The sequence below is a fragment of the Miniopterus schreibersii genome (genome assembly GCF_964146895.1).
Source record: "Miniopterus schreibersii genome assembly, chromosome: 1".
In the NCBI taxonomy this organism is placed as follows: domain Eukaryota; kingdom Metazoa; phylum Chordata; class Mammalia; order Chiroptera; family Miniopteridae; genus Miniopterus; species Miniopterus schreibersii.
In genome coordinates this window covers 106628657-106637203 of record NC_138101.1, presented here as the reverse complement: position 1 = coordinate 106637203, position 8547 = coordinate 106628657, and the positions used below count along the sequence as shown (strand labels likewise).

Here is an 8547-nt window from a genome sequence, read left to right as displayed (position 1 = left end):
ATATGTCTTTATTGATTTCAGAGAGAGGAAGGGAGAGGGAGAGAGACAGAAATGTCAATGATGAGAGTCATTGATCGGCTGTCTCCTACACGCCCCACACTGGGGATCAAGCCTGCAGCCCAGGGCATGTGCCCTGACCGGGAATTGAATTGAGATCTCCTGGGTCATAGGTCGATGCTCAACCACGGAGCCATGCTGGCCCGGTACTAGGTATAACTTTGATTAATTCACATCGGACAGCTATTGTTGTGTTGGCTGTTGTCATTTTTTAAACTGACAATCTAAGGGAAAAGAGGTCAGTGTCCCTGACTAAATAGTCAGGTATTGCATGTTTTTAAAAATTCTTGCAGCGCACTAGTGTGTCATGGCACACCGGTTGAAAATCCCTGCACTAAGGCAATGACCCAGCTGGAAGGAGGTCAGACCTCGTGACTCTGTTCCAGGGTTTTGTCTTTCGCTCCAATGGCAATAGATGTTTACTGAACATTTACTAAGCACCTAACTCTGGGCTGTCTTTCTTTCCTACACTCTTTCGAAGTCCCCATATATCCCATACATTTGGGGGGATAAGGTTCTGATGTGGGGGTTCCTGCTGCAGGGGCCTCCAGTGAGGCAGAGGGAAGCAGAGGAGAGCAAGGCTGACAGTCAGGTCTGATCCAGTAGGGAGGGTCTCCAGGAAGCAGCCCACTCCCACACTTAACCTCCCAAAGACTGGTCCTTGGGAAGTACAGCAGCCCCTGTACCCTGCCTTCTGCAACCCGCTGGTCTTTTCCTCCCTGGCCCCTTCTCACCTGTCTGGGTCCCACATGCAGAGTGAGGGATAAAGGGAGGTATTTAGCCAAAGTCACTAGTCAGTGCATCGGTCTCACCCATGGGGGAACAGCAGGGGCCAGCAGAGAAGGGTGAAGAAGCTGCCTATCAGGCTACCACCCAGGCCTGGTCAGGAAGGAGGGGTTAGGCCTCCCAGAGCTCTCTGTCCCACAGAGGGTGGAAGCAAGAGAGGCTGCCACACTAACTGTCCCTTCTGCCCCCCAGAACAGATATCAGCCATGGCTCCCAGCCTGGTTTTGGCACCAACTCCCCTCCCCTTCCAAGTTGCTGAGGCCCTGGTATGAGCGAAGGTACTCAATACCTTATAGCAAACATAGTTCAATGCTGTGTTCTCCTTCAGGGCAGTGTTCAGCTTGACCCAGGGTTAAGTGCATAGTAGATGTTCAGTAAACATCTTTTGCTATATATTCCCTTCCCACAGGCCAAGAGGTCTCTAACCACCAATCCCATCCAGACCTCTTTTCTTAAGTTGCTACTGGTTCCTCTGGTTTCCCTCATTCCCACGGGTGCTGGCTGACCTTCCAATTGCTGCTCTGGCTCCCAGATCCCTTTCAGGGCTCAGGCAGACCTGACCCCAGGCCATAAGTTTCTAAGGAGCAGACTTAATCTGTCCCTCCCAGACTCTCAGAGCTCACTCCTCTCCCCCTCCATACTCACCCATGACTCCCTCCCACCCAGACACCCCAGGTCTAATTACTCAGAAGCCATGGGCTCCTGATACATCAAAACATGCATGAGAGCCCACCACAGATAGAATAAAAGTTCACTAAATGGGGCAGGAGGAGAAGACAATCCACAGCCCCCTCCCACTTAGCCTCCTCCTGCCCTATAGCCCCTACTCAGAACTCCTGTGCCAGCTGACCTAACCACTGCAGGGCTCACCTGACCCAACCTTCATGAGCAAGGAGCACAGTAGAGCCAAAGGTGCCCCCACTGCTACCCCACCCAGAGGACCCTGAATGCAACTGGAGGGCTCAGAGGCCTAACCTTAGAGGAGTGACTGTCACAGCTCAGTATACTTCCCAAAGGCTCAGAGCCCCTCCAGATAGATACCAAGGACACATCTCTCAGCAGTGGGATTCCAGGCACCTAGAGAAGCATTGGAGTAAGAGACTTCCAAGAACCAGACATGTGGGGGAGTCCTTTCGAGTCTTGTTGGGGAAGATGGAGCCTGTTCTAAAGGGCCATTGAGCAAGCAGGCGTATGCGTGAAGCTGGCAGTGCCTGGACGCTCCTGGAAGGTAATGACTTGGGGCAGAAAGTCCCCTTCTGAGTCACCCCTGCTGAGGTTGCCTTGTGGGCATGGCATCTAGACAGGCAGCTGGGGCAGGACCCGTGAACCCCAAGAAGATTCCAGACCACAGGACTTCAGCCTTCTGCCCCATGATCTGCCCTGAGAACCTCAGAGTCTAGGGAAAGAACCCATGAACTGAAGGAGGGGGAGGGCAGGCGGGGTAACTGTCTGCCCAATGAACTTGTGCAAGTCCACCTACCTGTTCTAACTCAGGTGGGATCATTGACCCCAGAGAGTATGGATCTAGGCCTGGGGAGCTTGATGCCTGCTTTCTGCCTAGAGCCCCATCTCCTGACTTCATTTCTGCCCCATTTCCCACCCCTACCAGCATCCATGAGATGTGGCTAGCTGGAGGCCCAGTCCAGCTCCGACTTCTCTGCCTGAGTTAGGACTTATCAAAACAGAGCAACTGGTCAAAGGGTTATTGTTGTGGCAAAGTTCTTAGAATAGCACCAGGCACATAGGAAATGCTCATTAAATGTTGACCATATAATTAGTGCTGTTATAATGGTGGTTTTGAATTGCCTAGCATATGGGTCTGGGATATTGTGCTTAACAAATGTTCAAAGTTGATGTTGTAATTATTATAATTTATTACAGCCATCACAGTGCCTGGCACACAGAAGGTGTTCAACAAATTCTGTCCTCCTGGAAAGCCAAATGCACGCATTCCCCATCTGGAAAAGAGGGCATTGAAGTACTCTCCTTTGGTGGGTTCTAGAAGGGAGAATGAGGTATGCAGCAAGGATTCAAGCTCTAGGCAGAAGCTGGCAGCTCCTTTCTGACTTCCCCTTCCCCACCTCCACCCCATTTAGAGGACTCTCCCTGAGGTTGGGGGTGGGGTGGGCTGGGACCATCTGGCCTATCTTGTAGGAAGAGGGGACGATGGGACAGATGGGCTCGGGGAGGGCCAGAACACAGGCTTCCTGGAGGAGACGGGCTCTGAGGATCAGGCTGAAAGAAGCTGTTGAACGCTTGATCTGATAGGGAGTCGCCTCCAGGGGTAAACCTGGTGCTGGGCTGGAGGCATGTTCTTCCACTACTGCCCACCTTCCAGGGCTAGCTCTTTTAAGATGCAGAAATGGGGGTGGGGGTACTGCTGAGACCTTGGGCTAGAACTCTGTACCCAGTTGCCCCAATTTGAGTGGACTCAATTGTTCACCTACCCAGGGGTCATTCTGGGAGCCTTAAGAGTTGGTCACCCTTCATACATGCATACCCCAAACCCACCCAGCTGATGCCAGCAATGCTGGGCTAAACTTTAGTGCCAGGGAGGAAGGAGGCTGCCCACTCTGCCAGCTAGGATGGCATAGCCGGAGGACAGGGAAAAGCTCTCCAGGCCACCCTGGCCTCAAGCCCAGCCCTCCAGAGGGTGGCACAGGGACTGGTGCATACCCCCTCACCCTTTCACACCCACGCCTTGCTGAGAAAAAGAGAGCAAGTCCTAGGTCCTGGGGGGTGGGAGATGACGTCAGGGCAGAAGCATGCATCCAGATACCAGCTGCTGTAGCAGCACACATGCACATGCACACATGCTCATTGGACTCCCACATGCAGCTGTGCACACAGTTATGTGCAGATGTAACTCATTGACAGCAGCGGGCCTGTGCAAACCAGAACCTGCACCTGAGACATGGCCTAGTAGACATCCCAAGTCACCTGTGATGAGCCAGGCACTGTGCAGGCACTAGGGACACAGTTGTGAGAAGGACAGACAAACACCAACTGCCCTGAAGGCTGCCTCCTAACAAACAGATACATGTAAAATCTCCCTTTTGTACTGAAGTGTTTGCATATGAGATTGTGCGATATGTGGAGTCTGTGGGAAGCAAGGGATGTGGGGGAGTAAACTATCGGCCCAGGGTTGATAACTGTTGAAGCTGAGGTATGACACATGGGGAACCACTGTACTGAATTAATTTCTCTATTGCTATATATGTTTGAAACTTTCCATAATAAAAGGCTAAATACATATGTGTATATAATTGTGAGTTGGTAATAAGTAAAATGAGGAGAAATAAGGCAGGGTACAGGGACAGAAGACTAAGACTAGAAAAACTCTTTGTTGTTTTTTAAATATTTTTATTTTTAGAGAGAAGGGAGGGAGAGAGAGAGAGAGAGACATCAATACAAGAGCACAGCATCGATCAGCTGCCTCCTACATGACCAGGGATGAGCCCGCAACCTGAACTCTTTGCTTTTAGAAAAAAATTTTTATTGGTATTGATATTGGGGGGGGAGAGACATCAATTTGTTGTTCCACTTATCCATGCATTCATTGGCTGATTCTTTTTTTTTATCAAAAGTTTAAAAAATTATTTTAGAGTGGTTGGTTTTTGTAATACATCAAAAACTGTAATGTTATATTTCCCTGTTCTCACTACTTGTCTCCTATCAGTGGTTGAAGTTTCTCTCAAGTAATTTACCTTACATTTAAAGTGTGAATACAGGTTTTACTTAATGGATTTAAGTTATAATTAGAAACTACTTTTATATACAGAAAATCCATAAATATAGAACTTTCATTCTTTTTTTATCCTAGGCCTATGCCAAAAAATTGACTAAAATATTTCATTTGAGTCTGTAATAAACATGTAGATACATTATTTACAATGGAGATGTTTTCTAACAGGAAGTAAACAGAAGTAATGTTGGTCTTCACTCAATTCCATCATTATATATGTTCATTTTCAAAGATGATGTGATACATCGTGTTCACTAAAATGTCAAGATTCTTGTTATACACATAATTCAAATGATGATTTTACTTGAACAATGAATGGTTCATTCTATGCTTAAATTTCCTTTAAGAAAGATTCCTTGATCTAATAGGGAACTTTAAACTTTGTTTCAAATATGAGCAAACGTTTCTGTATAATTGTGTGCAATTTTCTTCCTTCTGGCAATACTCTAACTATGCAGCCATTTAATCTTCATTGTTCATATTCCAGGAGTAATTCCCAGTTATCTCACATGATGTAAGTACTATCCTAATCCTATTTCATGGACTCCATTTGTTTTGTCATAGCCAGGACATCATGGAATCCAGTACTTAGGCCAGACATATGTTGAAAGTATGCCTCTTTTTCCACTTGAATTGTTAAATTGTTTACTGCAGCATTTTTAAGTATTCCTGTAACCTGCTGTACCAGCACATCAGATGTCACCTGTATATGAATTGTTCCTGCCACAATACTGGTAGAATGATGCCAAAAATGAGCGTCCTGGTATGATATTAATTCTTCAATTTTCTGTATCATTTCTAAAGCAAGATGTAATTCTTTTTCATATTCTGGTGGCAGTCTCAGGTGCAGGGTGGAAGGGGTCAGTGGGGGGGGGAAGATCTGTAATACTTTCAACAATAAAGATAAATTTTTTAAAAATAGTAGTAGAACCTATCAGGCATTTAATCAGTGAAACCACACTGAGAAATATTAATGTAGAAAAAAAAAAAAATAGAACAGAGAGGATCAGCAGTGAACCATCCAAACTGCTCTATAAGAATTGTGGATACAATCATATCAATACTGTCAAGTGTGTATCTCATTGTTAGCATTCATGCCTCCACTTGCAGATACATGGCTGTAACAGTGCCCATGGTCACTGTGTCCATGCATATAGTGTGAATGGATGTAATCAGTTCAGTGACAACTTCCTTGAGAAGCGGGGTATGGTTAAGGGCATGGCTAAAGGCACAGATACCAATAAGGTTTACTATCAGTCCCCCAACTGAGACTGGTGTTAACATGTGTGTGTCTAATTCTGGAGGATCAATTAATCTAGCCAGTGACTCCATAAACACAAAGAAAGCTATTCACATTAGAAAAAGGCCATTAATAAATCCAGAGAGAATTTCTATTCCGCCATACCCATAAGAAAAAATCTGGTGCTTTCCATCTAATCATTAGGGAAGCAAAGTCCCATGACCAAAGCAGAGCGGTCAAAAAGCATGTGAAATCCATCTGAAATCAGAGCCAGACTATTGGTAAACACGCCATAAATAATTCTACAAAGGTAAAAAGCAGATTCAAACACAAGAAGTAAAAGATCTGCCTAGAGTCATTCTCAAGAATTTTTTTAGTGATTCCTTAATAAACCTAGGGATCAATTGGGAGCTATGCTGAAAAGCATCACCCATGAAGTTATAAAGAGGTGTTCCTTCAGGAGAATATCCAATTAGGTACCTTTCTGTCCTCTCCTAGAGGGAGATGATAAAATGTTAGCAGACAAAATGAAGAACATAGAGCTCACTATCACTCCTCCAGACAGGGCACGTTCATTGCTCTCCTGGTGTGCTGCTCCATTTACAGCCCAAAGCTGGTCTGTTATTGGATGCATCCAAAAAATTTCCAAAAAGTAGAGCACTAATAAAAATGGCGAAGGGTCCCTAGCAGGCACATTTGGAAATTTCCATCTTGACTGAACAAATGGTATCGACATAGAAATCCAGGATCATGACAAAAAAGATAACCATTGTGAAAGGTATAATGAGAGAAAACCAAGACTCGATTTTACTCTCAGTTATCACAGAACGAACAATGATGCATGAGCACAAGAGAAGCACAGAAATAAGATGGGATAAAGCTTGAAGACATTTGGCTCCACCAACATCTATAGAGAGCTTTCTGGAAGCTGTATGAAAACCAACTTTTTGACACAAAGCCAGTACTAGTAACAATACTCCACCCTTGTGATCTGCTACACCTAAGAAGGCAATGGCTGTGTAAGCCACTCTAGCCATCAAATCATCATTGTCGAAAAGCAATAGGCAGATCACAATAATAATTTTAAAACGCAGCCTTCCTCATCTCTGCTGGTGCTCCTCCAGAACTAGTGAACAAAACACTGAGTAGTGAGATGACAACAATATCACTGTGTTCAAATAGCAGCAAAGTCCTTAGTGGTCCACAAAGAGGCCAAAAAAACCACAAGAATGAAATGATACACCCAGCAACTGCCTGTTTAAATATTTTGATCCACTGGTGTTTGGTAATACTTTTTCCAGAAGAAAATGGCTTTTAAAACAAAACCATAAGAAATGCAGTCCCAAGTTTTAATACAAAAATGAACTGAACAATGTGAACTGCTTTTAGGAGATCATATGATCAAAAATTTAGTGAAACATAGTAGGGACACTGGTGGGAGGGTAAAAAGGAATTTCCTCTTTTTACTCTGAATTTCTATACTGTTTGAATTTTTTGACAATGAGCACACATATCTTATTTAATAATAAAATAAATCGAGAAAGGAAAAGAAAACTAGATGACAGGCTGGATTCTTGATGTGTGGTGTTAACCTGAACATCGAAGTTCAGCTGTTTGTAATTTGGTTTCTTCACCTGAAGATACAACAGTGATACCTTCCCCTAATTTACATAGGAAGATGTCAGAAAGGTTAAGTAGTCACTAAATTACCATTTTAGAGAGAAACCACCAACAGAAATATCCTCTTCTATCTGAAAAAGCAGTTCTAAGAACCATCTGCCCTGAAAACCACAGGTTCAAGCAGAACCTTCCTGATTTTAAAGCATTCACTCTGCAGCAGGAAACAGATGAGCCAACGAAAGCTAGAAGCAGCCTGGAAGCACAGAGAGGTCAGAGGGCTCCAGGACACGCACTGAACCAAGGAGGATGTTCAGGGCTATCAGGGGGTTGAGGAGGACACTGGTCCTGTGGACACCCCAGTGGAGTCCAGGGCAGTGGCCCAGGAAAGTGTGTCCAGAGCAGCAAACCTGGAGTCCAGGTTGGCAAGTGAGCGAGCCCACAGGCACATGGAGAGAGAGGCTCTGGAGGCTGGTGCCGGAGTACTAGGCACGTCCACTGGTTGGAGGGCACCACCAACACCAGCGCCCAGGCAGGCTAGCATGTCCCCATCGTATTTCTCCCCGATCCAGGAGCTCAGGAGCTGCCGCTGCTGCCCCTAGGGCGAGGTTTCTTCATGTGTCACCTCTGCCACAGAACAGCAGGGGCAGGCACGCCAATCTCCCATGGCAGCAGACCTGGCCACTCCCACCCGAGTGGTTGGTTGATTCTTGTATGTGCCCTGACCTGGATCCAACAGCAACCTAGTCGTATCAGGATGATGCTCTACCAAACTAAGCTACCCAGCCAGGGCTAGAAAGACTCTTTGGTCAGAGAAGGCTTCTCCAAGGAGGTAACATGTAAACAAAGACTTAAATTAACTGAGGTGTGAACCACACAGACATCTGGGAAGAAAAACATTCTAGACAGAGGGGACAGCAAGTACAAAGGCCCTGAGGTACAGAAAGCTTGGCCTATGTGAGAAATAGCCAGCAGTTCAGTGGGCCTGGAGCTGTGTGTCCAAGCTGAGATCACAGAGGCCTTGTCTGTAGTAGGAGTTTGGAATCTATCCTACAAATGGCAGGAACCCCTGCAGATGGAAAGCGGGGAAGGGGTACAATTT

The 8547-nt window shown here is 45.8% G+C and overlaps 1 pseudogene across 1 annotated transcript; it reads right to left on the bottom strand.

Moving 5' to 3' along the window:
• Positions 1–5425: 5425 nt before the first annotated feature.
• LOC308568872 (proton-coupled zinc antiporter SLC30A5 pseudogene) lies at positions 5426–7226 on the bottom strand (annotated as a pseudogene). Its single transcript has one exon. The product of its transcript is annotated as a proton-coupled zinc antiporter SLC30A5 pseudogene (transcript).
• Positions 7227–8547: the final 1321 nt, after the last annotated feature.